Source organism: Scyliorhinus canicula, unplaced genomic scaffold, assembly GCF_902713615.1.
Source record: "Scyliorhinus canicula unplaced genomic scaffold, sScyCan1.1, whole genome shotgun sequence".
Taxonomy (NCBI): domain Eukaryota; kingdom Metazoa; phylum Chordata; class Chondrichthyes; order Carcharhiniformes; family Scyliorhinidae; genus Scyliorhinus; species Scyliorhinus canicula.
In genome coordinates this window covers 250,631-268,299 of record NW_024055427.1, presented here as the reverse complement: position 1 = coordinate 268,299, position 17,669 = coordinate 250,631, and the positions used below count along the sequence as shown (strand labels likewise).

Genomic DNA, 17,669 nt, shown 5'->3' with positions numbered 1-17,669 from the left:
TTGGTCTCCCTAACTGAGAAAGGATATATTTGCCAGAGAGGGAGAGCAGCGGAGGGTCAACCGGCTGATAGCGAGGTTGCTGAAATATCCTGGGACGAGAGATTGGGTCGATTGGGCAAGGTGCTCCTCCCCCACAGTCAGCACTGCCGGTGCCCCCCACAGCCAGCACAGCCAGTCCCTCCCACAGCCAGCACTGACAGTGCTCCCCCACAGCCACCACTGTCAGTGCTCCCCCACAGTTGATTGGCTGAGAGGCTGTCAGCCAGCGGCTGGAGCTGCTGATTGGATGAGAGGCTATCAGTCAGCAGCTGGAGCTGCCCATTGGCTGAGAGACTGTCAGTCAGCGGCTGGAGCTGCTGGTTGGCTGAGAGGCTGTCAGTCAGTTTAATTTACTCATTAATTTAATAATTGATGTAACCGGATATTTCACCGTGATCTTGATCTGCTCCCTGAACCTGGACTGAGTCACCACATAAATAAATGTGTTTGTGCAGCAATTTAAATCCTGCAGCATAAATCCGACTTGTTGTAAATTATATTGAGGATCGGTGAGGTAATCAAGATATGACAAATCCAAAAAGAAAAATGTAATAACAGACACGGTCCAGAGGAGAATGAAAGTTCCGGAGATGCTGAAGAGTATAATCATTGACTTCCTTCTGCTCTCCATCTCTGGGTCTGTGCGATTGTCTCCCTGATTCTGAGCCCTCAGTGTCTTCCGGACCCGACTGGTGAGTAAAATGTGTCTGACTGTCAGGGCGTTGGTCAACAGGATTGAGAAGAACGGGATCAATGGGGTTAACACCTGATCAAACCAGTTATATCCAACCCATCCCGTGTCAGTCCAATAGCTGCTCTTTATCCGACAGCCCCACTGGACATTGTCGATTATCCGTCCAGGTTTATATATAAAGTACCAGGGGATGTTTTTCCCACAGAGCAGGAGGCCGGTTGTTGACAGAACCACAGCCGCAGTTTTCCTGGTGCAATATTTAGTTTTCAGTTTCTGGCAGCGAATGGCCACAAATCGATCAAAGGAGAAAGTGAGAGTGAACCAGACAGAACAGTCCCTGGCTGCAGTCATCAGGACAGCGTTAACACGGCACACAGGGGTGAGCGACAGGAAATTCAGGGGGAAATAATAATCATCGATCATGTTCAGTATGGGTTTAGTGATAATAAACAGCAGATCCGCCGTTGCCATGGCCACCAGGTAGCGAGTGGTGCAGGTAGAGAGACCACACTTCCCCCGACACAGAATTACAATTCCCAGTAAATTAACTGTCAGAGAGAGAAAGGAGAGACGCGGGAAATTACGGGATAATCAATCTCCCTGTCTGAACATAATCTCAGCATCAATATTCTCGACAGTGGGTGGGTGGGGGTGTTGGGACAGGAGTGGGCACAGAGATTAACATTGCAGAGAGGGAAGTAGCAAATATAACTCCAGTGTTAAAGATGGGGAATGCGGGGAAAGTGTGGATTGCAGCCCTGTCAGTTTGATGGCATTGGTTGGAAAATGTTTATAATTCAGATACCTTTGGGAGAGGTTACATTTCTCATTTAGTCTGATTTACAGGATTCACTCAGGCCGGCCAGGTTTCCCAAACCGGATACAAACATACCAGAGATTGTCATCCCTGCTCAATTATTGGACCACACCCAGGATTCGACCGTTCTCTGGACTGGGTTTCTGATGGAGTTGGACTCCACTCCTGGTTTATCTGAATCATCCACGATCAATGGAAAAATAAAACAAACGCAGGACCTTCCCACTTCATAATCATGGGAGGAATAGAAATATAGAATGTCTAGTGCAAAAGGAGGCCATTCAGCCCATCGAGTCTGCACCGGCCCTTGGAAAGTAAACACCAGTTAAGACCACCCCATCCACATAACCCAGTGACCCCATCTAAATTGTTTGGTGTAGCCACCTAAGATGGACACTGGGCTAACAAAATGGAGAACTGCTAAGACTGTAGGGAGAAAACAGTTTAGCCAGGACAAGCAGTCTGCAAAGGCTAATTAGCATTCTGCACGTAGCAAAACTGGTTTATGGCCAGGTGGAAGATCTCAACCAAAGGTGTAAATAGCAAAACGCTTTGCATAGTAATGAGGCAATCCAGATCTGGGCACACACAATAGCAACATTTGGGTTTGAATGGATACTTTGAGTGGACGCCCAGACGAAACGGCACCAGAAGTATCCATCACAAAAGACCCTAGAGACCGCCCCACCCATCGAGAAGAGACCCTCAGTTTGGGGGATTTGTAAGACATCGATTGGGAAATGATCCAATCGATACATGGCAGGTAAAGGCCCGCCCCGAAAAGGCACGGACATTGGGGGCCCTATAAAGATAGACCCCGCACATGGTTCTGTCTGTTTTTGTGCTCCGGCTTGGACTGCTGTTTTGACTCCGGCCCAGATCTGCTGTTGTATCCTGACTCCGACTCCAGCCGTTGATCCTGTCTCCCATCACCAGCCGTTGAGCACCAGCCATCGTTCAGTAAGTGCCAAAACGACGCTCGCTACGTGAACCCGGCATTACTTATACAGTATTCGGCTATTAGTGAACAGAAGGTGCAGCCCAGAAAGGAACAAAGGCCTTGTCCCCTGACCTTGCTAGTTCCTACTTAGATAAGTATTTAGTCGTTTAATAGTAGAAATAAGTATTAGTCTTTAGCGTGTGCATGCGTATTTATTATATTTGTATAATAAATATTGATCGTTTGAACTTACTGATCGGTGTATAGTTTTATTACGTTGAACCTGACCTTGAAATACTTGTGAAGTGTCTATATACGGCACCTGGCGACTCCGAGCTGAAAATACACACACAGAGCTGTAGCAGTGTTAAGCACACGGCCTTTAAACGGAGGCGTGTTAATACACTCCAATAAACGCGTAATACACTCAAGTAAAATGTGCAACATTGGAAACTAAACACAATTTATCATGGCCAATCCACCTAACCTGCACATCTTTGGACTGTGGGAGAAAACTGCAGTCTCTTCACAGACAGTCACCAAAGGTAGGAATTGATTCGGGGAACCTGGTGCTGTGAGGCAGCAGTGCCAACCACTGCATCACTGTGCCACCAATGTCATTAGGAAAGGACAGAACAGGATTAAGCGGATGGAATTAACAGAGGAAGAAATGACCTTGCTGGGGCTGGGACAGGCCGAAGTAATGGGTCTACTGGGACTTTCCTGTTTGTGGATTTTGGGAAGGAGGTAGAAGCGGGAGGTTGATGCAGGATGTGTGGGGTTGTGGGACGATGATGTCCGAGGCTGTGGTCAGAGGATATCCAGAGCCAATGAGGCCAGTGAGTGTCCTGGGAACAATATCATGATGTTTGGTGGTGTGCTGCTGGTCCAGGAGGAGGTAGCAGGATGGGCCTGAGAGTTGACGGTCAGTCTCTGTGAGGAATGAGTCAGTACACCAGACAATAATGGCACCACCCTTGTGGGTAGGTCAGGTCACCAGGTCAGGGTTGGATATTAGAGAGAGGTTTGGAGCAAGTTTAGAGTGAGTCAGGATACAGATGGTGAGAGGCACAGAGAAATTGAGACGGTCGATGTCACACTGACAGATCTCAATGAAAAGATCAAGAGCTGATAGGAGGCCAGAGGGTGGGGTCCAGGTAGAGGGAGATTACTGGAGGCAGATGGATTTCAGCACCAAATTTTCATAAAATAGACAGTGAGAAACAGCAGAGACAATATTATCTACTTACTGATCACCATCAGAATAACGACCAAAGAATTGAAAAGCAGAAGTCGGTCTCTTATTCTTGAATTTAGAACAGAATATAATAAAATCTTCCAGTCACAATGTCAACAGTAGGAAAAGTGGAATTCGTCGTATGACTTAAAAGAAAACCAGTAACACAGGGTCTACTAAATAGTCGGCACATATTCCAAAGTCAACATCATTCCTGACACATTTCATCCAATTATTGCAATAACTATCAGAAATAATAGATCTGAGTAGTATAATAGATGTTAAACAATTTTACGTTCTAAAGGCCGTCAGTAAAATCCGACATAACAGACTGATGAGTAATCTCAGAGACAGTGGAGTTCGGGGACACAGCAGCAGAATGGACACATGCTGGCGACACACACACAAAACAGGGAGAGGTGTTAAAGGGATTTAGGCTGATTGGTGGAAGGTGGGAAGTGGTGTTCCACAAGGATCAGCACTGGGATCACTCTCCTTCCCCATTCCCATCATCAGTATGGAATCGGGAAGCAGAACGATAATTACACAATTTACAGACAAAATCAAATTGAGAGTGATAGTGAATACAGAGGAAGAATACAACTAATTACAGGAACACATTATCAGTAATTATGAATTTGCAAAGTGGGTATTTCAATGGGAAATTAATTTCCCGACAGATCAGTGTCTGCTGCTGCATTTTGATCAGAACAATAAGTCCCGCAATCACTCCTTGGAAAACAAGTGTGTGAATGGACTGGAGGGGTTTCTGGGTTCAGGTGAATAGATTCACAAATCGTGTGAAGCAGAAACACAGTTTAAAAACATCCACAACAATTGATCAAACATGTGAGTTCATTTCAGAATGAATAGAAATGAGAAAATAATCACAAAAGCTATTGGAATACTGCACTGTTGTGGGTTTTATGAAATATTGGAGTGTGGGTCATCTTTGATCCTGTTGGAGTAGGTCAATAGAAAACAGAGATAGAGACATTTCACTTCTTTCAATAAATATCAAACATCTTCAAAACTCAGCCAAACAGGGGCTGGTTTAGCTCACCAGGGGCTGGTTCAGCTCACTGGGAGCTGGTTTAGCTCACTGGGCTAAATCGCTGGCTTTTAAAGCAGACCTAGGCAGGCCAGCAGCACGGTTCGATTCCCATACCAGCCTCCCCGGACAGGCGCCGGGATGTGGCGACTAGGGGCTTTTCACAGTGACTTCATTGAAGCCTACTCGTGACAATAAGCAATTTTCATTTTCAAACTCTTCCTGTTTTCAACCTATTCCAAAGTTAAAACTCACAGAGAGAACTCCACAGAATGGAGCGACAACTCACCAATAAAATACATCATTTTAAAATAGAACCAACTAATGTCAGTCCAGTTACTGACCCACAAACAATACAATTCCACATGGACAGATAGCCCCAGTAATAGAGAGATAATTAGATCAGATATTCCACTCTGGTTAGAGACCCACACTCAGTACAATTCTACACTGAGATACTTCCAGTAATCCTTGTTCACCGCTGTTAGATATTCCAGTCTGGTTAGTGACCCAAACATCAGTGTGCTTTAATTCTTTCTCCTCCTAAACCTCCCTTCAGAGAAATTGCTTTCACTGAGATCCAATCTAACATTATACAAGATGCCACTCAATATAATAACTTCACCGGTCAGAGATCCAGTGAGTAACAAACAGAGGTTTATTGTGATTTGATGGAAGGGATTCAAACCATTGACACGCTTAAAGACATTTGACAATGATATAGTTGATCAGGTGTCTGTATAACAGTGAGCACGAGATCAGGATTTAAAATTTTCACTCAGAGTTTCAAATCAGAGAGCCGCTCACACACAGATTTACACAAGTTCAATGGTGATAGTCACCAGGAACACCGACAATAGCAACGATTGTGTAGAATATTTTCTCAGCAATATCAATTGGATCATGCATTTTCAGTGTGAAGTGATGTGTCCTTTCGTGCTGGCGTCAGTCTCTGAGGTTCTATGTTCCCAAAGCATTTAATTTATACCCTGGAGAACCACCTCAGGGATATTGAGGTTGTGAAATCGTACACGTTATTATTAGAAATATATGAACAAACAGATTACGATATTGTGTTCAGTGAAATAAAATATTTTCTTTTGAGTGAGTGACCACTTTCCAAACACTGAACTGTGTTGATCACATTGTTCAGCTAACATTAACAGAAAGGATGCTGTCCACTCAGACAACATCAGTCCCATCTCTAGATCTCAGATTGTTACAGTGATAACCCTCACACCACTGTGACCATTCAGTGATTCAGTTTCAATTGTCAGTGTGTTTCTCTGGGTCCTTTCACTGCACTCTGGGATGTAGCTGCCTCTGTAACTGTGACCATTCAGTGATTCGGTTCCAATTGTCAGTGTGTTTCTCTGGGTGGTTCCACTGCACTCTGGGGTGTAGCTGCCTCTGTAACTGTGACCATTCAGTGATTCAGTTCCAATTGTCAATGTGTTTCTCTGGGTGGTTCCACTGCACTCTGGGATGTAGCTGCCTCTGTAACTGTGACCATTCAGTGATTCATAGAACATAGAACGATACAGCGCAGTACAGGCCCTTCGGCCCTCGATGTTGCACCGACATGGAAAAAAATCTAAAGGCCATCTAACCTACACTATGCCCTTATCATCCATATGCTTATCCAATAAATTTTTAAATGCCCTCAATGTTGGCGGGTTCACTACTGTTGCAGGTAGGGCATTCCACGGCCTCACCACTCTTTGCGTAAAAAACCCACCTCTGACCTCTGTCCTATATCTATTACCCCTCAATTTAAGGCTATGTCCCCTCGTGCTAGCCACCTCCATCCGCGGGAGAAGGCTCTCGCTGTCCACCCTATCTAACCCTCTGATCATTTTGTATGCCTCTATTAAGTCACCTCTTAACCTTCTTCTCTCTAACGAAAACAACCTCAAGTCCATCAGCCTTTCCTCATAAGATTTTCCCTCCATACCAGGCAACATCCTGGTAAATCTCCTCTGCACCCGTTCCAAAGCTTCCACGTCCTTCCTATAATGAGGCGACCAGAACTGTACGCAATACTCCAAATGCGGCCGTACTAGAGTTTTGTACAACTGCAACATGACCTCATGGCTCCGGAACTCAATCCCTCTACCAATAAAGGCCAACACACCATAGGCCTTCTTCACAACCCTATCAACCTGGGTGGCAACTTTCAGGGATCTATGTACATGGACACCGAGATCCCTCTGCTCATCCACACTGCCAAGAATTTTACCATTAGCCAAATATTCCACATTTCTGTTATTCTTTCCAAAGTGAATCACCTCACACTTCTCCACATTAAACTCCATTTGCCACCTCTCAGCCCAGCTCTGCAGCTTATCTATGTCCCTCTGTAACCTGCAACATCCTTCCGCACTGTCTACAACTCCACCGACTTTAGTGTCGTCTGCAAATTTACTCACCCATCCTTCTGCGCCCTCCTCTAGGTCATTTATAAAAATGACAAACAGCAACGGCCCCAGAACAGATCCTTGTGGTACGCCACTCGTAACTGAACTCCATTCTGAACATTTCCCATCAACCACCACTCTCTGTCTTCTTTCAACTAGCCAATTTCTGATCCACATCTCTAAATCACCCTCAATCCCCAGCCTTCGTATTTTTTGCAATAGCCGACCGTGGGGAACCTTATCAAACGCTTTACTGAAATCCATATACACCACATCAACTGCTCTACCCTCGTCTACCTGTTCAGTCACCTTCTCAAAGAACTCGATAAGGTTTGTGAGGCATGACCTACCCTTCACAAAACCATGCTGACTGTCCCTAATCATATTATTCCTATCTAGATGATTATAAATCGTATCTTTTATAATCCTCTCCAAGACTTTACCCACCACAGACGTTAGGCTCACCGGCCTATAGTTACCGGGGTTATCTCTACTCCCCTTCTTGAACAAAGGGACCACATTTGCTATCCTCCAGTCCTCTGGCACTATTCCTGTAGCCAATGATGACCTAAAAATCAAAGCCAAAGGCTCAGCAATCTCTTCCCTGGCTTCCCAGAGAATCCTAGGATAAATCCCATCCGGCCCCGGGGACTTATCTATTTTCACCTTGTCCAGAATTGCCAACACTTCTTCCCTACGCACCTCAATGCCATCTATTCTAATAGCAATTGTTGCTATCTATTCTAATAGCAATTCAGTTGCAATTGTCAGTGTTTCTCTGGGTGGGTCCACTGCACTCTGGGGTGTAGCTGCCTCTGTAACTCTGACCATTCAGTGATTCAGTTGCAATTGTCAGTGTGTTTCTCTGGGTGGGTCCACTGCACTCTGGGGTGTAGCTGCCTCTATCTGTGACCATTCAGTGATTCAGTTCCAATTGTCAGCGTGTTTCTCTGGGTGGGCCCACTGCACTCTGTGGTGTAGCTGTCTCTGTAACTGTGACCATTCAGTGATTCAGTTCCAATTGTTAGTGTGTTTCTCTGGTTGGTTCCACTGCACCCTGGGGTTTAGCTGTCTCTGTAACTGTGGCCATTCAGTGATTCAGTTCCAATTGTCAGTGGGTCTCTGGGTGGGTCCACTGCATTCTGGGGTGTCGCTGCCTCTGTAACTGACCATTCAGTGATTCAGTTGCAATTATCAGCGTGTTTCTCTGGGTGGGTCCACTGCACCCTGGGGTGTCGCTGCCTCTGTAACTGTGACCATTCGGTGATTCAGTTCCAATTGTCAGTGTGTTTCTCTGGGTGGGTCCACTGCACTCTGGGATGTAGCTGCCTCTATCTGTGACCATTCAGTGATTCAGTTCCAATTGGCAGTGTGTTCCTCTGGGTGGTTTCACTGCACTCTGGGATGTAGCTGCCTCTATCTGTGACCATTCCTTGATTTGATATCAGTACGTTCTGTCTGAGCCTCAGTAGCAAATTTCAATGTCTCCAAAATCTGGAACTGTTTTAAGCGCAAAGTATGTGATCCCATATCTAAATCTGATTCAGACCCTCAAACTAAGAAAATCTTTAGAACTATTGGAACCTCAGAAAACTCAGAGGCTGCAGCACATTCAAACTCAGCACCTCAGAGAGCAGCATTAAAACATATACAGCTGTGAAAACTAATACTGTACCCCTTCTCTAACTGATACCGGCCGTCCATCTGATAGGCAGACTGGCCAGACTGCTGGTTTAGCTCACTGGGCTAAATTCCTGGCTTTGAAAGCAGACCAAGCAGGCCACCAGCTCGGTTCCATTCCCGTACCAGCCTCCCCGGACAGGTGCCGGAATGTGGCGACTAGGGGCTTTTCACAGTAACTTCATTGAAACCTACTCGTGGCAATAAGCGATTTTCATTTCATTAGGGGCTGGTTTAGCACACAGTGCTAAATTGCTGGCTTTTAAAGCAGACCAAGACAGGCCAACAGCACGGTTCGATTCCCGAACCAGCCTCCCTGAACAGGCGCCGGAATGTGGCGAGTGGGGGCTTTTCACAGTAACTTCACTGAAGCCTACTTGTGACAATAAGCGATTTTCATTAATTTCATTCACTTAAACTGGGAGAGAGGCGGGGTGAGATGTGGAGGAAGAGAGAACTAGTCTGTGCGATGTGCTGCAAGAAGACAGGGTGAGAGAGAAAGAGGGTGGGAGGAGATAGAATGGGAGAGAAAGAGGGTGGGAGAAATAAAGAATAAAACGAGAGAAGGAGGTAGATTGTCTGAGAGAAAGGGAAGCAGAGAGTGGAGACCGAGTGGGTGAGTGGATGATGGAGGCAGATTGTGTGAGAAGGATGGTGTATAAAATATTAACATAATATCAGACATAAGGAAAGGAGAGAGCGAGTGAGTGACTGAGGGAGTGGGAGAGGGAAAGAGTGTGAGAGAACGTGTGAGAGAGGGAAAGAGTGTGAGAGAATGAGAGAGGGAAAAAGTGTGAGAGAGGGAAAGAGTGTGAGAGAAAGTGGGAGAGAAGTAAAGAGTGCGACAGAGGTAAAGTGTGAGAGAGGGAAAGAGTGTGAGATAAAGTGTGAAGGAGGGAAAGAGTGTGTGAGGGAGCGAGGCATGCAGGGAGAGACAGAGGGAGGGTGAGAGAGGGAGAGAGCACAAGAGAGAGAGCGAGTGCAAAATGGGGAGAGAGTGCGAGAGAGGATTAGAGTGAGAGAGAGTGCGCGAGAGGGAGTGTGAGAGGGGGAGAGAGTGCGCGAGAGAGGGAGACTGTGTTTGAGAGAGAGAGTGTGTGAGAGGGAGGGAGGGTGTGAGAGAGAGAGAGGGAGAGAGTGTGTGTGAGAGGGAGAGTGTGAGCGAGGGAGAGAGTGTGAGCGAGGGAGAATATGTGAGAGATAGAGAGTGTGTGAGAGAGGGAGAGAATGGAAGGGAGCGATAGAGTGTGAGGGAGTGTGCTTGGAGATATGGGGAACTGGGTATCATGTGGAAAACACAATACGGATTAATAAATTTGCTGAGTAAACACACTTGATCCTAAATTATAAAATCAGATACTGGATGAAGTAAATATCCTTCATGCAGTATTCCGCTATTTAAGTTGTGAATAATTGACAGTGTGATAGGTCAGTTATTGTGCAGAGCTGGAATAGAACTTGTCTTTCCCCAGTGAGAGGCCAGAAAGCAAACACGTGGCACAGCCGCTTTTAACAATAATTGCAATGCAACCTCAAAAAAGATAGACTTCCCTCTGATTATGAAATGTGCGTCTGTTTTGATTGGGTGCAACAGAGATGTTTTCAATATGAAAAGCACAGGCAGCGCCCAGGGTCAGACAGATTGGAACTTACAATGAAGTTGATGTTGTGAAGTAATGAGTCAGCTTAAGTTACATCTGACTCCAGCTTCTCCCTCTCAAACTGCAGGGTAAACTCTATCATATTGTGATGTGGAGATGCCGGCGTTGGACTGGGGTGAGCACAGTAAGAAGTCTTACAAAACCAGGTTAAAGTCCAACAGGTTTGTTTCAAACACGAGCTTTCGGAGCGCAGCTCCTTCCTCAGGTGAATGGTGAGGTATCATCCAGAAACATTTATATAGACAAAGTCAGAGATGCCGGACAATGCTTGGAATGCGAGCATTTGCAGGTAATCAAATCATTACAGATCCAGAGAGAGGGATAATCACAGGTTAAAGAGTAACCGCTGTAAATAGTGATGTGCGACGCACTGCAAATAATGACATACTGACCATGGACCACAGTAAATAATGATATTCTACCCAGGGACCACTGTACTAATGATATACTACCGAGGGCCACTGTAAATAATGGCATACTACACAGGCAACACTGTAAATAAAGATATATCACCCAGTGACCACTGTAAATGATAACATAGTTTCCAGGGACCATTGTTAATAATGAAATTCCACCCTAGGACCTTGGTAAATAATGATGAACTTCACAGGAACAACTGTAAATAATGATATATTGCCCAGAGACCACGGAAAATAATGATATACTACCCAGGGACCTCTGTAAATAATGATATACTAAGCAGGGACCACTAGAAATAATGATGTACTATCCAGGACCACTGTAAATAACAAAATCACACGCTCGGACCGTTGAAGATAATGATGTACTACAACTGGGCCGCTGTAAATAATGGCATACTGCCCAGGGACCACTGAAATAATAGAATAGTAGCCAGGGACCACTGGAAATAATGATATACTACACAGGGACCACTGGAAATAATGATACTCTACCCAGGGACCACTGTAAATAATGATATACTACACAGGGACCACTATAAATAATGATGTACTACCCAGGGACCACTGTAAATAATGAAATTACACGCTGGGACCGTTGTAAATAATGATGTACTATACAGGGGCCAATGTAAAGAATGACATTTTACCCAGGGACCACTGTAAATAATGAAATTACACGCGGGGACCGTTGTAAATAATGATGTACTATACAGGGGCCAGTGTAAAGAATGACATTTTACCCAGGGACCACTCGAAATAATGATATACTGGCCAGGGACCACTCTAAATAAGGATATACTATCCAGAGACCTCTGTAAATAACGAACCTACACGCTGGGCCGCTGTATATAATGATGTACTACACAGTGACGACTGTAAATAAAATATCTAATCCAGGGCCCCAGGAAATAACGAAATCAAACGAAATTAAACAAAATTAAATCATGATATATGACACGGGACCATTGTATATAATGATATACTGCCCAGGGACCACTGTATATAATGATACACAATCCAGTGACCACTGTAAGTAATGATACACAATCCAGATACCACTGTAAATAATGATATACTGGCCAGGGACAATTGTGAACAGTGAAATTCCACTCTGGGGCCGTTGTAAATAATTATGTACTGCAAATGGACCTCTGAAAAAAATGAATACTTCCCAGAGACCACAACATATAAAGATATACTACCCAGTGACAACTGTAAATAATGTTTTATACCACACGGGAACCACGGTACATAATGATATACTGCCCAGGGACCACTGTAAATAATGACATGCTACCCACGGTCCATTGTAAATAATGATATACTACCCAGATACCATTGTAAATAATGATATAGTGTCCAGGGACACCTGTAAATAATGACTCCACCCTCGTAGTACGGGAAATAATGATATTCTGCCGAGGGACCACTTAGAATAATAATATTCAACCCAGGGACCACTGTAAATAATAATATCCTCCTCAGGTAGAATATCATTATTTACAGTGATCCCTGGGTAGAATATCATTATTAACCGCGGTCCCTGGTTAGAATATCATTATTTACAGTGATCCCTGGGCAGTATGTCGTTCTTTACAGTGATCCCTGGGCAGTATATCATTATTTACAGTGATCCCTGGTTAGAATATCATTATTTACACTGGTCCCTTTGTAGTATCTCGTTATTTACCGTGGTCCCTGGGTAGAATATCCTTATTTAATGTTGCCCCTCTGTAGAATATAATTATTTACAGACGTTCCTGGGCGGTATGTAATTATTTACACTGGTCCCTGGGTGGTAAATCATAATTTACAGTGGTCCCTGGGCAATATATAAATATTCACAGTGGTCCCTGGGTAGTATACCATTACTTACAGTGACCCTGGTAGCATATCATTATTTACAATTGTCCCTGTGCAGTATATCATTATTCACAGTGGACCCTCAGTCGTAAATCATTATTTACAGTGGTCCCTAGGCAACATATCATTATTTACCGTGGTCCCTAGGCAGCATATCATTATTTACTGTGGTCCCTAGGCAGCATATCATTATTTACAATGGTCCCTAGGCAACATATCATTATTTACAGAGGACCCTGGGCAATATATCATTAATCACATTGATCCTTTGGCAGTAGATCATTATTTGCAGTGGTCTCTGGGCACCATATCATTATTTACAGTGGTCCCTCGGCAGCATATCATTATTTACAGTGGTCCCTAGGCAACATATCATTATTTACTGTGGTCCCTCGACAGCATATCATTATTTACAGTGGCCCCCAGGCAACATATCATTATTTACCGTGGTCCCTAGGCAGTAGATCATTATTTGCAGTGGTCCCTAGGCAGCATATCATTATTTACAATGGTCCCTAGGCAACATAGAGCGCCCTCTGCCGAGAAATGGCTGGGACTCCCAGTGTGAGTGTTTGGGACGGGACCCGCTATATCTCTGCAGCAGTGTGGGCTCCATGGCGCAGAAATACACGGCACTGTCGGAGAGATCAGCCACGGCGATATTTAAAGGAACCGTTTGGTTTTCTTTGTGCAAAGCTGCCGAGAACCTGGCCTGGAAATCTGGAGACTTACCCGAACTGCCCTGACTATAGATTCTCATTACATTCCTCGGAGGATTCCCGGGATACTGAATGTACCAGAAAAGAGTTTCTGGTACCAGAAAAGAGAAAGCGGAAAATACTGGAACAACTCAGGGAGTCAGACGGCATTTGTCGACAGGCCAACAAAGCTCGTCTTTCACCATCACCTTTCATTCAAACCGGGACAGGTTAGAAATGTAGGACGCCTTGACCAAGAGAAATCCCGGAGGGAGGAAACAGAACAACAGGAAAGGATTCTGATAGGGGGCAAGTCAGGAGAGATTAAATAAGAAAAGACCTTGGATACCCTGGCCACAAGGTGAGGTTAGCATCAAATCAGAGAATAATGACACCACAGTATGAGGCCATTCAGGCCGCCGAGTCTGTGCCAGCTCCCTGTTAGTGCAGTAGAAGAAACAAAGAAACAAAAGATATGTCTGGAGAAGCTATCGATGGCAGATTGATCAACAACTACCGCCCGGACATAAAGAACAAGTGGAAACAAGATTCGAACCCAAAGCTGCGATGTATGGACACACAAAATGGGTGCAGCATTTACAGTGTGAAACTGCTGAGCACACACTGAGTGTGAAAGCTGTATTGAGCCCAGTGGAAAGATGCGCTGCTGTTCCTCGAGTGTTTGTTGAGCTTCTTTGGAACATTTCACGACGCCGAGGTCCGGGAGGTCAGCGTTAAGATCCAGCTCCCCAGTCAGTTCAATTCTCCACTTTGGCTCTGTGGATTAGATGGATCACGTCCCTGTGGTTAACGCAGATCTGGAGCATCAATTCTATCCAAACGCACTCCAGCTCAGACACTGTATCCCTCGAACATGTTCTGTGGGGAAAGAAACGACGGAAACATCCCGAGTCCTGAGAAATCTTTTTCAGAGTGGGCCAGAGTAAATCAACCCCGCCGTCAGCATCGCAAACAATTCATAATCTCTGACCTGGAGTAAAGAGCCTGTCCTGGATTTAAACCCACGACCACTCCCATAGGCATTGATTGAAAATCCCTAAACGAGAACCAGACCTCGAGACATAGAGCACAAATTTAAAACCGAGCTGAAGCAAAATATAACTTATGTTAATTTCGATATAATTTCTACATCACATGGCTTTATATGTTGAGACATCTGTTTTTTTTTTAAGAAACAGCTGTCGTCTGTAACAAGTGACCTGGTCTCTCAAGCAGACCATCAGAACCTGCAGCAACACAGTGACGCTGTACATTGTACACGTCCATTGATTTGGGCAGCACGGTAGCCTTGTAGATAGTACAATCGCTTTACAGCTCCAGGGTCCCAGGCTCGATTCCGACTTGGGTCACTGTCTGTGCGGAATCTGCACATCCACCCCGTGTGTGCGTGGGTTTCCTCCGGGTGCTCCGGTTTCCCCCCACAGTCCAAAGATGTGCAGGTTAGGTGGATTGGACATGATAAATTTCCCTTAGTGTCCAAAATTTCCCTTAGTACTGGGTTATAGGGTAGAGGTGTTAACCTTGGGTAGGGTGCTCTTTCCAGGAGCCGGTGCAGACTCGATGGGCCGAATGGCCTCCTTCTGCACTGTAATTTCTATGAAAGATTGCCAGCGGTTTCTGTAGTGTAGTGGTTATCACATCGTCTCAAAAGCGACAGGTCTCCGGCCCGAAACCGGGCAGAAACATCCAACATTTCGTATGCGAAAAGTTTGCACAAAATAATTCTGGTTCTGCATATTGCCGGAAACTTTTTTGTTCGAGGAATATGAGATTTCGTCTCACATGAGCCACTAAAATAAATTGAAAATTAAGTCACAAGCACTGGAATTTCGACAGGCTATGAGAATAAAATAATTTTCGTATTTTGGCACAGCTCGGATATTAGCAGCTAGCTTACCCACAACAGAATTTCAGGGATTTACAAATGCAGATGAACCTATTTATTCGCCATCTCAAACATGTCTAAATGAACGAAAAATGCAACTTACTGCGGATGCTTCAATCTGAAACAAAAACAGAAAATACTGGATAATCTCAGCAGGTCGGACAGCCTCTGGGGAGCGAAATGGCAGCTGTCGTTTCCAGTCAAGTGGACACTTTGTCAAAGCTGGAGAACTGGAACTGGAGATTCAGACGATTGTGGGTGGGGGGGTGGGGGTGGTGGAGTGCTGTATTGGGCCTCGATAGAGGGCTAGCAATAGGTGGGAAATGACGAAAATGTCTCGGGCAGAAAGAAAAAGGGAATGTAAATGAGGCTAATCAAGGCTATGAAAGGTGCTGATGGCGCATCAAGCGGTCAGAATGTGTTAATGGCAGAACAAAGGTAAGCAGTGCGTCAGAGAACAATTACAAACAGGGATCAGATTGCTGAAGTAGGATGGGATGGACTGGAGGGAGGTGAGCAATGCGGAGGGTAAAACATATCAATGGAAGGGATGATAAGTTGATGGAAAAAACATGTGGTGGAGGGGGAAGTGAGAGTTCACAGTCTGAAGTTGTTGAACTGATAAAATTAAAGGAACAAAGAGCTGTCTGAGTCCACCAGAATTAGTCAATAGAAATGTGAATGCCCACACATAGACAAACTTCTCGGGAACGTATTGGTTCCATGCAGTTTGAGCTCAGCTTCTCAAAGCAAACACAATGTGAATGAATCCCGCTGTCTTCGCCGCAAAGAAATGAAGAAAACGCGCGGTTTGACCAACGGGAAACCTCATCGAAGTGCTCGTCCGGGATTTGAACCCGGGACCTCTCGCAAATTCCGATAGCGAGACTCCCAAAGCGAGAATCATACCCCTAGACCAACGAGCCCCGCAAAAAGAATCAAAGCATACTGTCATTGCCATCGAAAATCAATCTAACATCAGCGGAGAACGCCAAACGTACTGCAGCATCTCAGGTAGTCAGGCAGCATTTGTCGACAGGACAACAAAGTTCGTCTTTCACCATCACCTTTCATTAAAACCGGGACAGGTTAGAAATGTGGTACGTCTTAACCAAGTGAACTCCCGGAGGGAGGAAACAGAACAACAGGAAAGGGCTCTAATGGGGGGCAAGTCAGGAGAGATTAAATGAAAAGAGGCCTTGGGACCCTGGCCACAGAGTTAGGTTAGCATCAAATCAGAGAATAATGACACCACAGTATGAGGCCATTCCGGCCGCCGTGTCTGTGCCAGCTCTCTGTTAGCGCAATGGAAGAAACAATGAAACACAAGATATGTCTGGAGGAGCTATCGATGGCAGATTGATCAACAACTACCGCCCGGACACAAAGAACAAGTGGAAACAAGATTGAAACCCAAATCTGCGATGGAAGGACACACAAAATGGGTGCAGCATTTACAGTGTGAAACTGCTGAACACACACTGAGTGTGAAAGCTGTATTGAGCCCAGTGGAAAGATGCGCTGCAGTTCCTCGAGTGGCTGTTGAGCTTCTTTGTAACATTTCACGACGCCGAGGTCCGGGAGGTCAGCGTTAAGATCCAGCTCTCCAGTCAGTTCAATTCTCCACTTTGCCTCTGTGGATTAGATGGGTCACGTCCCTGTGGTTAACACAGATCTGGAGCATCAATTTTATCCAAACGCACTCCAGCTCAGACACTGTCTCTCTCTCTCTCTCGAGCATCATCTGTGGGGAGAGAAACGACGTAAACATTCCGAGTCCTGAGAAATCTTTTTCAGAGTGGGCGAATGTAAATCAACCCCGCCGTCAGCATCGCAAACAATTCGTAATCTCTGACCTGTAGTAAAGAGCCTGTCCTGGACCATCAGAATCTGCAGCAACACAGTGAGGTTGTACATTCCGCACGTCCATTGATTGCCAGCGGTTTCTGTAGTGTAGTGGCTATCACATTTGCCTCACACGCGCGCGAAAGGTCCCCGGTTCGAAACCGGGCAGGAACAACGAACATTTAGCATTTCGTGTGAGAAAAGTTTGCACAATTATTGGGCACAAAATAATTCTGTTCCTGAATGTTGCCGGAATCTCGTGTGTTCCAGGACTATGAGATTTCGTCTCACATGAACCACTAAACTGAATTGAACATTAAGGCCCAAGCACTAATTTTCGGCAGGCAATGAGATGTGAAGAATTTTCATATCTTGGCAAAGCTCGGATATTAGCAGCTA

At 45.1% G+C, this 17,669-nt stretch overlaps 1 protein-coding gene and 2 non-coding genes across 3 annotated transcripts in view; 1 reads left to right on the top strand and 2 right to left on the bottom strand.

Moving 5' to 3' along the window:
• Positions 1–17,669, bottom strand: part of LOC119959319 (zinc finger protein 208-like) — a 203,269-nt gene that overhangs the window by 33,287 nt on the left and 152,313 nt on the right. The gene's annotated exons all lie outside the window — the stretch shown is intronic.
• Positions 16,261–16,351, bottom strand: trnap-ugg. Its single transcript is given in 2 exon segments — positions 16,261–16,297; positions 16,316–16,351. It is a non-coding gene; the product is annotated as a tRNA-Pro (tRNA).
• On the top strand, positions 17,368–17,444 carry trnav-cac. Its single transcript is given in 2 exon segments — positions 17,368–17,404; positions 17,409–17,444. It is a non-coding gene; the product is annotated as a tRNA-Val (tRNA).